General features: G+C 43.2%; 1 pseudogene; it reads right to left on the bottom strand.

The window, feature by feature from the left end:
• The window catches only part of LOC109260644 (NADH dehydrogenase [ubiquinone] iron-sulfur protein 8, mitochondrial-like), a 32,098-nt pseudogene extending 19,384 nt beyond the window's left edge, over window positions 1-12,714 (bottom strand).
• Between the last annotated feature and the right edge of the window lie 3,398 nt (window positions 12,715-16,112).

Raw genomic sequence — 16,112 nt, forward strand, 5'->3', positions numbered from 1 at the left:
TTTTATTGTTGTTTGAATAAAGATTTATCTGACTTAAAAAATTTTTTTTTTACTGTTTATTTTTGAGAGAGAGAGAGAGACAGAGTGTGAGCATGGGAGGGGCAGAGAGAGGGGGAGGCCCATAATCCCAAGCAGGCTCCAGGGTCTGAGCTGTCAGCACAGAGCCAATGAGGGGCTCAAACTCATGAAACATGAGATCATGCCCGGAGCCAAAGTTGGACACTTAACTGACTGAGCCACCCAAGCGCCCCTTATCTGACTTATTTTTGCCTGTGCTTATCATGTTCTGAGAATATTTGTATTTGCTTTCTTCTTTCTCTTTTTGTAAAAGAATTGTCTTGGAAAAAATTTCAAGCATATACGAAATTAGAGAAAATAGTATAATGAACTTCAAATATCAGTTACCCAAATTCTACAATTGTTAGTATGTTCCCTCTTTGGCATCATTTCTACTTTTTTCCTTCCTTCCCATTTCTTTTGGCTGAAGTGTATTAAAGCAAATCTCATAATTGTGTCATTTCACCTATGTATTTAAGTGTGCATTACTACAGAGGCTCCTGGAAGGCTCAGTCAGTTAAGCGTCCTACTCTTGGTTTCGGCTGAGGTCATATCTCACAGTTTCATGAGTTCAAGTCCCGCCCACCCCGCCCCTGTAGGGTTTGCACTGGCAGTGTGGAGCCTGTGTGATAGTCTCTCTCTCTCTCTCTCTCTCTCTCTCTCTCTCTCTCTCCCCCTCCCTCTCCCTCTCCCTCTCCCTTAATCTCTGCCCCTCCCCCACTCACACTGTTTCTATCTCTCTTCAAATAAATAAATAAACTTAAAAAAAAGATGTGCATTACTACAAATATGGGCATTTTCTGACATAACCACCATATCTATCAAAACTAAAAATAGTTTATTGGTATCATATTGTACACCATCCAAATGAAACTTGCCCTCATTGTCTTTCTACTGTTGCATTAAGTTGGTTTGCTCAAATCAGGATATAAGCAAGGGCCACACATGTTACTGAGTGTTTGGGGCTGGAAAAGAGTTTTAAAGTTTGGTAATGGAGAGCATGTGAAGCACTGTGAGCTAGAGGAGAGGCTCTGGACAAGTGTTACTGAATAATGTGTCTTCAAGACTAGAATGGTTTAGCTGCCAGGCCATACTTCCTTCTGCGTAACTTCCTGTATGGATGGAAATTTGAGGGACTCCAGGATTTGTTCCGTTTGTAGATGTGACTTCTAGAGGAACTATTCCACCTCCTCCATCCCTTCCTTTCCAGTAAATATCACAGAATACCCTTCCCAGGCAGAAAAGAAAGGTAGAGACTTCTACAGTAGCCATTGTCACAGCTTTTGCTGGAAATGCCTTACAAAATTAGCTGTCTCTATCTGCAGAGATGAATTGCATGCAATCTCAGTCTGTCCCTTTATCTACTACTCCATTTTTGCTAAAGTAGACATTGTGTCCGATAGTCCTGAACTTGCTCTGTGCTGATATCAATGACTTCTGGGTCGGCTAACTATACTGGAATATATGTCAGCACCTCTGGTGTTAATAACTTAGTCTGTAAAAACCTATCTAAAATAGTCTGGAAGTATTGCGCAACCCACCTGTTCATTAATATTTTACCATCTGTGGATCCTAGTGAAAAATGGGTCTAATTCAAAGAGTTCACTTCAAATATATTTTCTTTGGCTCTGGAGACCAAATGAATTGGCAATAAGCAGTGGTGGGGCAGCTTCTGTCAACGCACAGTGGGAGTCAGGGAAGAACCCCCCAACTCCCTCCTACAGCTCTTCCCAGCAGACTTCAAACACATTTTCTCATCGAAAAGAGAGCCCTCCAGGCTCCTAATCACCAACCCAGTGGGATCCTATGTGGCTGGGAATTTCATAAAGCAAAATTCCCCAGGGAGTTTCAACAGAGGTGCTCACGAAGCCAAAACCCCATTAGCTCTTTGGCCCAACACAAAAGCTGAGCTGCAGACTAGCTTCCCACACTCTATGCTCCCAGTCATTCTCTTCAGCAGCTTATTGTTCTCCTCAGTGTCAGTTCTTGTCCATTGCGGGGTAACTCCTGGAAGTCTTGAGAAAGTGACTCCTGGAAGTCTTGAGTAGTTGGAGGTGGGGGTGGGGAGAAAACATCATCACCACACCCATCATCATCATCACGCCATACATTTCTCTAGCACTCCATGGTTGCCAGTTACGGTCATGAACATGATACTCTTGATCCTAGTGACCCTGTAAGGTAGGGAATGTAAGATATCTTCAAACCTGTTTTATGTGTAAGCAGAGTAAGTTTCACTGAGACTAAGGGCCTTGTCCAATGTCCTGTACTTGGCAGAGCTAGAACCAAAGTGCCAGTCTTTGCCCTCTACTTCAGTGCCTTGTCCTCTTCTCCATGTGACCTCAGTGTGGGCTTACCCCTGCAGAGAGTCTTTGACTCACTTTCCTAACTGGTGGACCCAGCTTGCTTGTGTGGAAAAGAGGTATTCCTGTCTTTGGGATCTGGGTGGACCTGGGGTGGCCCAGGATAGCAATCTCTTCCTCAAATGACTGAGTCCTTTTACATTATGCCATAAAATTATTGTCATTTTCTGTGTGCACGATGACATGAAAAATGTGGCAGACTACCTTCCTTAAAGGAAGGCTTAAATGTTTCATCTTCCCACTGACCTTAATATCTGAATGCCAATTTATAGGCACTGGTCCTGAAAAGTCAAGTGCATCAATCATAAAAAGGAAATTAAAAATTTAATTGACTGTTTTTCAGTGAATTTTAAAAATCAACAACATTTTGCCCAATAAGCTTCTCATAACTTGCATTATGGGTTGAAGTGCTATTTGAATACTTCTTTTTAAAAGCTTTATGGTCGTTTGCCATGGAAGAACTTCTTGTTCCTTTTCCCTGTCTCCTCTAGCAGAGTAATTAATCTCCATCTCTCCCATCCTCTAGTGTATTTAGGCCAGGTTCCCTGACCTACAGTCTACTTCATGGTATTTAGTTCTGAAACAAAATGAAGCAGTCCCATTGCATGGAGTAATTTCTTTGTTTAAACTTCAAGTTGGATTAGCTCATGTCATTACTTTCACTTGGGCTATTATGAAAAATTTTCTCTCCATGGGTTTTGTTTTTATTAAGTTTTCAATTCTGCTACTCTTGATTCAGGTCCAAAAGCCAGTTAATGGAAACATGGCCTCAGGCAAAATTAAGATGTTCATTTTTAATACATATTGATTCTTTCTATCTTTTCCAAATCTAGCCTCTTCCCTTAACACCCCATTCTAGCATACCCTGGGAATCAGCACCCAGAGCCTTATATGTTTTCTATGCTTCCTCAGTTAACTCTCATACTGAGAAAGTCAAATGCACACTAAAGTATATGAATATTACTTCATCAGTACTTGGCTTACTATTTACAAAGCCATTTCTCATGTGTCTACAAGATTCTGGACATAAGGGTGTATATTATCAGAGAGATGTTTTTGTACCAGTCTATCCCAGAACAGCATCTGGATTATTCTTTTGCATGAGGAATCATTCAATGACCCATGAGAAGAATATTGTATTGTGAACCTTTTCACTTAGGTAACAGAGAACCAACCCAACCAGCTTAAACAAAAAGATAATTTATTTTCTTATGTAGCTGAAGAGTCTATGGGTATGCTTGAGTCATGGCTGGGTTCAAAGCCTCAGACAATGTCATAGGGACCCAGTCACTCTCCAATTCTTGGCTCTGCTTTCTTCTTTTTTCACATAGACTGTCTACTCTTTGTGGACCAGTGGCTGCCAGCAACTTCAGCTTATATCCTCATGACTACAAGTCCAGAAGTAAAGAGTTGGAATCTCTTCCAGTTGCTTGAAGACTAGTCTAGATTTAATTCTTATTGGCTTTATTTGTCTACATCATTGAGCCAATCCTTTGGCCAATGAGAAATCATATTCTGAGTGGGAAGGTCTGGATCACATGTCCACCCCAAGGTCATAGATTGATTGTATATAGACTAAAAGGCAAGGATGATTCCCTAAATCACAATCAGGGTACTGGGAAGGTACAAAACACTATAGTGCACAATTGTGCAATGCAATTGGTAGTGAAAACATTTAGATGGTTAGTCTAAGAAGAGTATGGACAGACAAGTAACTCACCTTGAAGTGGGAGAGAATAAAGGTGTTTGGCAGACCTACTACTTCCTAATGTTCTTGGTGCCAAAAAAGTGCTTCTGACCAAACCTCTGGAGAACTGGTTCTAAGTTTGTGGTTGGGAAAACAAGTGCAGGGAAGCAGAGGGAAGAGAAAAGGGGGTACCTGTAACAAACCTGGAATATTAGCTTCTAGATGTTTATAGTACCAAGGCACTGGTAAAAGGAATAGAACACAAAGATGCCATGGCTGGGATCCAGTTAAAGAACCATGAAACTGGTTGATAAAGACCTCTCCCATCTCAGCGAGAACTAAACCAAGACTGTAAGAGTGGGGAGGTCAACAAATGTGATGACAGAAACTATGATAAAAGCACAGAGAAATGGCAAGACCATGCCACACATCCAGCCATATGGAAGTTGAGAGATAGATGAGTGTTTAAAGAGGGTCACAGGAAGAAAGCAAAGGACATGTGACACATACTGGAATGATAGGCAGAAAGCAAGGTTGGCTAGTACTGGCAGTCAGAGTAGCAGGCTGAGCCAATGCATAAAGCACAGCAGTTAATGGTGTGTATTTCCAGATCCAGGCACACCTTGACTGAGATTCTCACACTTCCTGGCTGAGTAAACTTGGGCACATTTCATCCTCTTAAGTGGGGATAGTGATGTCATGCCTCCCTCCTTGGGTCATGTGAAGATTAAGATCTCATATGTAAAGGGCTTAGTACAATGCTCAATAAATAGTAAGTGGTGGGAACTATGTGTTAAGTTGTAACCACCATGTTAAGTTGTAAGAAGCCATTTGGGGTAGAAAATGCCTGGAATTCTGGGAAGAATCACTTGAGTGATCCCTTTTGGGGTTTGCAGTTTTCAGGCAAGTATTGACCTGTTGGAGGACATTTTTGATTTAGATTTAGATCCTGTTGTTATGTGTTGTCATCCTGTGCTCTTCCCTCCCTACCCTCACCTTTGTTTGCTGATGTAAGTTTACGCAAGGAGAAGGGTTTCTCCTGGAGGAGGAAGGATTTGCAGTTCAGATTTGCTAAACTATCTGATGATCAGAGTTGGTCCTAAGTGAGACCATGTGGCAGGGAAGGACTACTGAGTAAGAGGAAAGAAGAGTGGAGACCAGTGATTCCCAACTCAACACCAGGATCCACCAGCGCAATGCAAATGATATGTCTTAGAGAGAACATTGTGTGTGTGTGTGTGTGTGTGTGTGCACGTGCACTGCGTGTGCACGCACACACATGCATGTGTATGTGTATTGAAAGAATCTAACCCTAGGAGCCAGAACACTCCAGACTTAGTTTTATTCTGAGCACTTGGGGCCTAGCCTAGCATAGAAAGAACAATCTTCTCTTACATCTCAAGGCAGCAGCAGCAACAAATTGGGCTGGAGTTGGCAAAATGAGGGGTACAGGCAGCCCCTGTTTTGACATGACTATAAAACATGTCAAAGAGGAGGCATCTCTGTCTCTATGTTCATGTTACTCTTCTGCCTTTAGCAATGAGGTCAGATTTAGCATTTCTTTAAAGGGGGGGGGGCACATGGGACCTTCCAATCCACCCAAAGGCAGATTTGGGGGTCATTACCCAAATAGACATAGGATGGAAGTCTTTTATGAGTCCTAACTGCAGCGGTGACATATTAATAATCCTTCTTAGTTATGAAAGCAGTCATGTTACCAGTGACAGTAATTAACATTCCAGGTGCTTGTGCTGGCTCTGTTACTGCTAAAGTAATTTCAGCCATTGTGACTTCTGCTAATTAGAAGAGAATGGCTTCCAACTTTCCATTGCTTCTTTGACCTGTTTGTGCCACATAAATGAAATGTTGGGGAGGAACAAAAGCTGAAATCTTTATCCTACAACAATATTTAGAAACCTCTGGGAAGAACAGAGATTAAAATAAAAAAAAAAAACAAGCTTGGTGCTTGTTCAAGAATCTTCCTCTTGGAAATATATAACAGTAAATCTGTAGGGTTCTCCACTGTCCTTTACTCCCAGAGTGCTAGATAAGTGATGGCCAGGAATTCAGTGGAAAGAAGAACGGGCCAAATCTTGCTCTTTATCCCCTCACCAGTCTCATCTAACCCCCACTCCACAAGTTCTCTCAGACGTTGGAAGCCCGGAGGTTGGAGGAGAGATAGAAGAAGCCAAGAGCAGAAGATTATGGGAGAATATGGGCAAATAGTCTGAATCAGTGGTTCTCAAACTTGGCTGCACATTGGAGGCAACTGCCGACCCTTAAACATACTGATGCCTGAGTCCTATCCCCCAAAATTCCTTCTTCAATGGTATGTGGTATGGTTCGGACATTAGGATTTTATAAAGCTTCTTGGGGGATGCAACCAAGGTTGAGAAGTTGTTGAGTCTTAAGTTATTTGTATCTAATTCAGAAGAAAGAAGGGGAAAATGAATTTGTGGTCACATCTTATTTTGCAGTACTCCTTAGTAATAGTGTTTCTTAATCCTAGATGAATATCAGAATCATCTTGGGAGCTTTTAAAACATCTCATGCCAGGGCCCCAATGTAGTCAAATTAACTCAGGATCCCTAAGAGTGGCATATAAGCAGTGGTGTTTTTAAACATTGATTCTTCTTGGAGGCAAGGTTCAGAGCTAGTGCTAAGACATGCTTCTCAAACCTTTTAGTGTACATAGGAATCACCTGGTGAAACTGCTCAAAATACATATTCTTGCATTCTATCCCCTGAGGTGGGAATCTTATTTTTAGCAGACTCCACAGGTCATTTTGATGAAGATGGTTATTAAGACCACTCTAGTCTACTATTCTGATTGCTTTCTTGTCCCAACCAAGATGTACTTTGCTCAATAAAAATGCGACTCTGCCATCTGGTCACTGATGGTTCCTGATTGAAAGGTCAGGGAGGAGAAGCAGTACCATATTCCTAGGGGGTATTTGGAAATGTTTAGGCTTCTCTTTTAATGATCATGGTTGGAGATACAACAGACATTTGGGGATGCCAAACAGTCCTGAAACAAAGAATTGTCCTGTCCAGAATATCAATGCTGCTTCCAATGAGAGACACTGGCAGGTGGAAAGGTTTGGATTGTGTGTGATCTGAAGTGTTAGGGTATAGACTTTAGCACCAGGCTGACATCAAATTCAGTAGCATGAGTTTTGAGGAAAGGTCTGGAAGTTCAGAAAACCAAGATATATTATAAAGTTTCTTTCCCAGCTCTCTATATTTTTCTCTTGTCCTTATCTCTCCAAGGGGTAAATCTAACCCCCCCCCCTACCCTTTTCACCTCCTCACCCTGGTCCCAGTCTCTATTAGAGACTCATAGATGGGCCCTACAGTCATATTTATTTTTGGTGAAGTCACAACACAGGCCATTCTTCCACTGGCTCCCAGACTCCCATCATTCCTAGCAAGGTGACCTTGAGTGAGTCACTTTATCAAGCAGGACCTAGAATCCCCACTTATAAAATTGGTAGGTTGAACTGGGTGGTTTATGCAACCCCTTTTATTTCTGACATTCTTTGATTCTATTCCAGGTTAAGAATTCTTAGTAGAGAACTGTCCCAAGATACCATTCTTGTTTGTTCAGTTGATTCCTGAAATACCTTTCCTGGAGCTGAACTTTCAGAACACAATGGGAGATCAGGCTTAAACTAAATCATCATGAAAGAAGGAGTACATTCATTTGAATTCCTTCTCTCAACCTAATAACTATCACATGGACCTTGCTTGAGAGCAGAGTTTGATTCAGTGACATATATTCACATTTTTTTTTTCCCATTAAGCAGCATTAGTTATGTACGCTTTGTTCTAGATCAAGGTTTCTATGGACATTTTGAGGCCTGATAACTTCTTGTTGTGGGAGACTGTCCTGTGCATTGGTAGGTGTTTAGCAGTACCCCTGACCACTACTCACTAGGTATTAGTAGCACCGCCCACCCAGTTATGACAACCAAAAATGTCTCCAGACATTGCCAAATATCCCTTGGGGAGAAAAAAATACCTCTCAGTTGAGAAGCACTGGCCTAGATGTTGGGGTTGCAATGAATGAGATCCATTCGCTGCTGTCAAGAAATGAGGAGAGACTCATTGAACAGTTCGTAATGATACCTCACGGGGGTGTTGTGATGAAAGCATACAAGGTATTTAGGGAGGAGAAGGGGCCTCGGCCGAGGGACAGTCTCCTGGGCTGAGTCTTCATTGACCCATAGCGGTTGGCCAAGGGAGGCACAGAAGTGGCCCTGGAGCACAGGTGACAGCAGAAGCAGAGTCAGAGAAATAGCTTGGTGTCAGTAAGGGACATCTTGCTCATCTGAAGGGCAGCAGGAGGGGGACAGGTGGCACTGAAGAGTCAGGCAGGGGTTTGCAGGCCTCATCAGATGTTCTTTTCTAGGAAACATGGGGGCAGAAGGAGGTCTGAGGTGGGAGAGAAACGTGGTCAGATTTGCATTGTAAATAGGTACACTGCACCACCTTGAAATGATGGGATTGTAGCAGACAAATGTGGAGGCTGTTGAGTAGGTAATCCAAATAAGAGAAAAAGGGGGCCAGAACCCAGGTGGGGGTTGGGGGTGGTGGTAAGGAACTGGAGAGGAGGGAGGAGCAGGGCACTGAGGGGCTGCCATCCCGGGAGCAGCAATTAACCTATTTTTGTAACGAACCTAATTAACCAGCCAAGCTTTGGACCAGTTTATAATACGTCAAGAAAAGCCCGCCTTCCTCAGTTTACAGGTCTACAGCAAATGAGTGGTGTTTTCTGATAGCAGACTGTTCTCAGTAAGAGAGCATGCCTTTACATTTCCACATCCTTAGCACATCCAAATTGTAGCAGCCCCCCCGGGGAATATCTGGAACCAGAAGGCCCTCAACCATGCTGCCATACGTTTAGACCAGTGGAAGTTGAAAGATAGATGCACGTATAAAGAAGATCACCAGAAGAAAGCAAAGGGCACGTGACCCATACGGGAATGATAAGCGGTTTGGCACAAAGGTGTGGAAGCTGTTGGGCAGTAGAGTGTTTTCCCAGAGCCCCCCCAAATCATTCCATGTTGGTAACTAGATTGTGCCACAAGTTAGTTTCAAGTTCAAGGCAGCACAAACTTTTCCTCAGCTTGAGTAATGTTCCCAGGAGGGAAGCAGGAGTGACGAAAGAAATGTCTCCAGGTGGAGACAAGCCAAGCCTCAGAAACTGGCTGACGAGAGGGTATTTTGACACGCAGGGCTGACCCAAGAATTAGCCAGGCTCTGTCTCTCTCTACCTCTGTTCTCACGCCATCCCCACGCTTCCCAGGGCTCCTCACTTAGGCTGTTAGGTTGGACCATGCCACATGACACTCTGGTTCTAGACCTTTCCTTCAACCCTCCACCCCATGCAAACTCAGCTCCTCTGTGACTTATGCTAGTGGGGTCTGCTCTCTGATCATGAGGAGAGTAGTTCATGAGATATTAAATAACAGAGGCCCTCTGCATTCTGTGTCTGAAAGGTTTTCTTCTGCTTGGCTAACCCATACCATCTCTATAAGGGTACGGATTTCCTGTTGTGAAATTGGGTTGGTGAGAAGAGGATGGATGGGGTTTGAACTGGTCACACTGATTTCCAATGATGGGCAAGAAGCAAGTTTGCTGTCTCATCAAATGTGTCCTCAGACACATTTAAATCAATTTTAATTGATTTAAAACAACAGGGGAACTGTTCAGTGAATGCTTTTGACTCTACCACATCCTCTTTGTGTCCACAAGAGAATACTTTGGGTTCAAAACCATGGACTAACAAGGAATCTTATTTACCTTTCACCTCATCCCTCTGGCCAACTTAATTTTAGTACAAATAGCTGGGAGGTGATGGGCGGTTCCAGGTCAGGCTTAGGGCGTGGTGACCTTCGTTAATTTTTTTTTTAATTTTAAATTTAATATTTTAAAATATATTTTTTACTGTTTATTTATTTATTTGGAGAGAGAGAGAGAGTGAGCACATGCAAACAGAGGAGGGGCAGAGAGAGAGGGAGAGAATCCTAAGCAGCCTCCAAACTGTCAGTGCAGAGCCTGATGTGAGGCTCAAACTCATGAACTGTGAGATCGTGACCTGAGCTGAAATCGAGTGGGATGCTTAACCAACTGAGACACCCAGGCACCCTTGCCCAAAGAATATTCAACAACAACAACAACAACGTCGTACTATACCTTCTCCCCTCATCTGTTTCGTTTTCTTTTTCTTTTTAAAATTTTTTTAATGTTTTTATTTACTTTTGAGAGAGAGAGCGAAGGGGAGAAGGGCAGAAACGGAGAGGGAGACACAGAATCCAAAGCAGGCTCCAGGCTCCGAGCTGTCAGCACAGAGTCCGACATGGGGCTCGAACTCATGAGCCATGAGATCATGACGCTGAGCCAAAGTTAGAAGCTCAACCGACTAAGCCACCCAGGTCCCCCTGGTGGTTCATTTTCTGCATCAAGTGGAATGCTTGGGACCCAGCCCCGTCCTGAATTGCATGACTACCTGACTTGGCCAAAGTCACAGCTAGAGTTTCTCTTTTGCTCACAGTGTTCTTCAGAGACAGACCACTTAGCAAAACACAGGATTTTTTTTTTTTCAACAAGGGTCACTTCTAAGAAAGGGCTAGCAATTATTTCACTTACTTTCACTGCCAACAAAACAGATCAGAGTGAGCAGCATTTGGCAGCCTCTCCACGGTCCAATTAGCTTTATTAGAAAAGTCTCTCTTCATTTGCAGCCTTCCTGAAATATTTATTTGTTTGGCTTCCTCTCCAGAATGATTTTTTGGTCTGCCCACCATCCTCTGAGAAGAGTTACCAAAAGTAAACAAAGTTGGCGTGACCACCAGCTCCAATCCCCATTCTCAGCCTCTGCTCCACACATTAGACTTCTCCAGGGTCTGGTCTGCCCCTTTAGACCATGAAGCTCCAATGTCACAGCAGTCATGTTTGTCCCGGGGCCTTCTAACCCCTTGCTGGAGTTAATACAATAGAAAGCATTGCTGGATTTTATAGCTTGCATTTGGCTTGGTCAGTGCAATCATTCTCTGCCAAGGGAAATATCAGCAGGGGATAGAGACGAGTAAGAAAACCAAAGGAGCCGAAGTTTACTCCTCGCTAAACCTGAAAGCAAAACTGCCATCTGTGTCCACATATCCACTTCCAGGAGGCTCGGAAGCCAGTTCCCTTGACTTTGACTTGGAAATTCCATATGCTTGGCAGAGATCCCTGCAGCTTCCTTTGTAAGAAGTGCTCTGAAACCTTGCAGCGTTCGAAGTTACCCTTTGAATAACCTATGCGCGGCCTCCAACTCTCAGTGTTTTAGGAGGAATTCGTTGTAATTAATTCCCTGTTCCCTTTTTTCTTCCTGCAAAACTTTGCTATGTGACTGGCTCAGCTCCACTCACTAATATCCCCTTCAGTTCTGTCATTCGTTCCTGGGGCCAGCTGTTGTCGCTGAGGCTTTTATGTCAACTTTCCTCCCACTCCTGAACTTTGCTCCACTTGGCGTCATTTTCTTAATACATATTTATTTGGGACGGAATGCAAGAGCTCAGAGGGTAAAAACTGGTCTCCCAAAGCTGTGCCCACTCCTGAAAGATGAACTGGGAGACCGGCCGATCAGCTGAGTCCCTTAGGCCTAAAAACAACTTTTATCCCCAAACCATGAAAAGCTGAGGAAAATATAGGACTCCAAGGGGACTGAACTAAACAAATAATTATCCCATTTGCCATTTTCTTCCTGCTTATAATGACAAAGACTCTTCCAGTGGGTTCTCCACCTGAACTCCTTCACATGGAACTTTTGTTCAGAATATGGGTAGGGGGGTAAGGAGACCTAAGGGAAGATCTCTGAGCCGCCAGATTCCCGTGAAGTCTTTAGTCTGCTGTGGTGTCCGTGACCTCCATCTGGAGAAGGAAGAGCTCCACGGACCTCTCAATGTTAAAAACTCTGCTCTCTTTCGGGAGCGTCATTACCCAGAAGCTGAGGGGTGTGGTAACATTTTTCTTCCCTCTGCTCACTCACGACAATACATGTTCCCTTCCTCCGAGAGTCAGCCTTCTTCCCTGAAGATGGATCTATTAAATGGATCTATTCATCTTTGCAGTTCTGCTAGCCGTCTAATGGAGTGTATTGCTCTTAGCAGGTCCTTAGTAAGTGGCTTTAAATGGAATTCATCAAATGACCACTTTTGGTCCCTGAACAGCCAACACAAAAATATAAGGACACGAGCATGATTTATTCTTATTCTTTATCACCTCCATTGTAGTCCTCTCTCCATTTCTTGCTAATATTCCCAAGCACCCAGGACTCCCAGGTAGTTTCTTGTTGGGTCTTTCTCTCCTCTCTCACTCTACATTAAATCACCAGAGAACTGCTTCCCACAGAACTGATGTGTTAATGGCTCATGATGGTTTAATTCTGTTAAAGCAGTGAATTTTGTCTGATGCCTACATGTGAAGACAGAACTAGGGGGAAGGGGTAGGCACCACCAGGGGCCACTGGGGAGGTTACTTTACAGCTTTGAAGCGAACAGCGTAGTCCATGATGAGCAGGTCAGGATCAGAACTTGTTACGGGCAGCAGGGCAGGGATCATTCCTTCTTCCTGGGCATGCTGTTTTCACTCGGCTTCAGGGACCACACTTCTTAATCTTCTTTTTTTCCTCTCCTTTTCTCTCATGTTTCTGTGAGAAATGCTGTCATCCTAACAATCTGTGTTCATTTCCTAGGGCTGTCATAACAAATTACCGCAGCTTACATCAACAAAATTTCTGGAGACCAGAAGTACAAAATCAAGGGCCTGGCAGGGTTGGTCCCTTTTGGAGGTTCTGAGAAAGAATCTATTCCACACCTCTCTCCTGGCTTCTGGTGGCTGCCGGCAGTCCTTGGTGTTCCTTGTCTTGGGGCTGTGTAACTCCACTCTGCACTTTTTGTGGGCTTAGGGGATGTGCCTTACACTTTTTCATTGTTGGAATGCTCTCTCTTTTAAAGGTTAGCATGAGTCTAGGCTTCAGGAACCATGATATCCTGCTCTGGGTCCCAGTACTTCCAGTGAGGTCCTTTAGCTGTCCTCACTAAATGATCGTTGATTGATAAGATAAATGTTGACTGGCTCTGTCTAGGTGATGCAGTTCAGCCATGCCGAGTACACTTGACCAGGCAGTTCCCCCTTGGAAGCCAAAGCCAAAGCCTTCAGAGGCAATGAATACCATTAGCATTCAGAGGTGTGCCAGTGCCAGCTGGTACTGCCTCTTTAGAGTCAATTGTGCACATCTCTTCTAAAAGCTGCATTCAGTGACCTCACATTAATAGCTTGAAATCAGCCATGGTAGGAGTATTTTCAATATGGAAACTGACAAACTACAGATTAGGGATTTCTGTCCCTCCCAAGAGCCTGTTGTGCAGCATTTAACCAGCATATCACTGTTATGTTGCTAGTCCAATGGTCACTTCTCAGTCCTCATTCTGTCTGACTTCTGGACGTGATGGCACCATTTATCACTCTCTGTTTTGGGTAGCACTGTCTCCAGTCAGCTTCTAGGAGACCTTGCTTCTCAAACTTCTCTGCTCATTCCTTGTCTCTCTGATCTCTTAAAATGGAGTGACCTGGGATTGCAATCGAGGACCCTTTCTCTTTTCTTCCCAACCTGCAGTCATTCTTTGGTGGTCTCATTTGTTTCATGTCTCTAAATCCTATCCATACACTGAGGACTTCAAAAGGTATATTACCAGTGTGGGTTTCTCTGATTCTAGCCCTGAACACCCAGTTATCTATGCTATATCTCTTCTTGGAAATCTAATTGGACACCTCAACTTAAAATGGGTACACTCGAAACCCTGATATTCTCTCTCACACCTGTTTCATCTACAGTTTTGTTTTTTTCCTTCTCAGTTAATGGCAACATCATCCTTGCAACTTCTCAGGCCAAAAACCTTGGAGTTATGTTTGATGTCACTATTTCTTTCCCAACCTCACATCTAATGCAGTGGCAAATCTTGTTGGCTCTGCCTTCAGAATATATCTGGATTCTGATCACTTTTTATAACTGACCATAACCATCCTTCAAGTCTAGATCTTTGCAACATTCTTCTGATCATGCTCTTATTTCAACCAAGGCTACTGACAGTTTCTCACTCAGATTGAAAACTCCAATCATTACAATGGGCTAGAAGGCCCCGTTGAGCTGAACTTTCTTACCTGTGTGACCTCATCTCCTACTTGCTCCATTCCAGGCACATGAGCCCCATTCTGGTTTGGACATGTCAGGTATATTACCACCCTGGGTACTGTCTGTTCCTTCTACTTTCCTCCCAGAGGTTGCTTAACCTGCTTCCTCATACCTCTTTCATGTGCTCAAATGTCATCTGAATCTTCTTCAGGTCTACCTTCATCATTCTGTTTTGAAAAAACAAAACAAAATGAAACAGAAAACAACAGTGTCAACAACAAAAAAAACAAGTCCACCCTGGAAACTCCCCATCTCCCATCCCTTGCTTTATTTTTTCCTTAATGGTTATCACCTTCTAACATACTGTATCATTTTTTCCTTTATGTCTTCTTCTCTCCTCTAGAATGTAAATTCCATTTTTGTGTTTTTTTGTTCACTATTTCATCTCTAGGGCTTACAACAGCCCTGATATATATTACAGTTGATTCTCATTACTCATTGTAGCTATGGTCCATAAAGTCTCTGCAAACACTGAATTAGCAGATACAAAACAATTGCTCTTAGGAGAAACACAAAATTAGGTTCCTAAGAGCCTCTGGTCTCAACATTTTTGTCAAATGACCTTGTTTTATGTGTGTACATAACCTTGTTTTACGTGTGTAAAAGACACATATTAAAGGCACCTTAATTAGCATACATCATGGATTCATCAGTATTGAGCTCACAGCCAGCAGCATTCTAACTCATGCCTGAATAAAGCTGCCTGACACATGTAAGGCACATTACAGCCTTAGTGTGCTTAGGACCAATTAACTATGCATCAGCACTACACTCCCAGTGTGAAAGACCTGGTACTACACTGACCACAAAAGGTCACTTGTGTACGGTGTGGGAGAATGGAAACACTGAAGGAGGCAAAGCAGTGTCCGGTGTGACCCAGCTGTTAATGAGCCCATGGGGCAACTCAAATTTCTTGTTGCTCTGCACATGTCTGTAGATGACTGTGAAAGTATTGTGAATATTAATTTAGGGGTTACAAATAAATTGTAGTGAGTAGGCAAATTTGCAAAGGTAGAACCCATGAGTAATGAGGATCAGGTGTATATGCTTAACATGTATGTGTGAAGAATATAAACCTGACCCTTTGATATCAGCAGACATGTGGCCTCTGGAAATCTTGGAGTTCAAGATCTGTAGGGTCTCTACCTGGTGTAAGGGTAAGATCTAAGGGCATCTACCTTAGAGCTACAAGTCTTTTCCCTTACTTCCTCTAGTGTGGTTTGAAAAGCCCACCAGGGGATTCACTCTTTTGGGATGCAAAATATTCTCAGTATGTTGACCACATGTTATAAATAATTAGGACTAGGAACGCAGGAAGGTAGGGTGAGCTAAGGAAGGGAGTAGAGCAGACAGCACTTCTTCATCTGTACTTTAACATGTGACAGGTGGTAGATGGTATTTGCCAAAGATGGCCAATGTCTCCCATCTCACATTCTCTTCCACAGGGTGCCCTTGTCCCTTAATCCTCAAGAGAGTCTACTTTCCTTTCCTTTGAATTTAGGTGAGCTTGTGATTGTTTAAACAGCAGAGTAGGGTGAAAGTGACACTACACTATTTGACGTAGGGAGCTGGATCATAAAAAGTGATAAGCCCTCCTCTCTTTGTTTGCTGGAACATTAGCTCTTAAACCTCTGAGGCCATGATGCTGTGAGCAAGCCAAGCCATGTAGACAGGCCATGAGAAGGTATTTAGTCACCAGTCTGATCTTTGAGTTCTTTCAGCTTAGCAACCAGACATGTGAGCGAAGGAGCTACCTGATGGTTTA

This window comes from Panthera pardus, unplaced genomic scaffold (assembly GCF_024362965.1).
Source record: "Panthera pardus isolate Hobbes unplaced genomic scaffold, ASM2436296v1 HiC_scaffold_26, whole genome shotgun sequence".
NCBI lineage: Eukaryota > Metazoa > Chordata > Mammalia > Carnivora > Felidae > Panthera > Panthera pardus.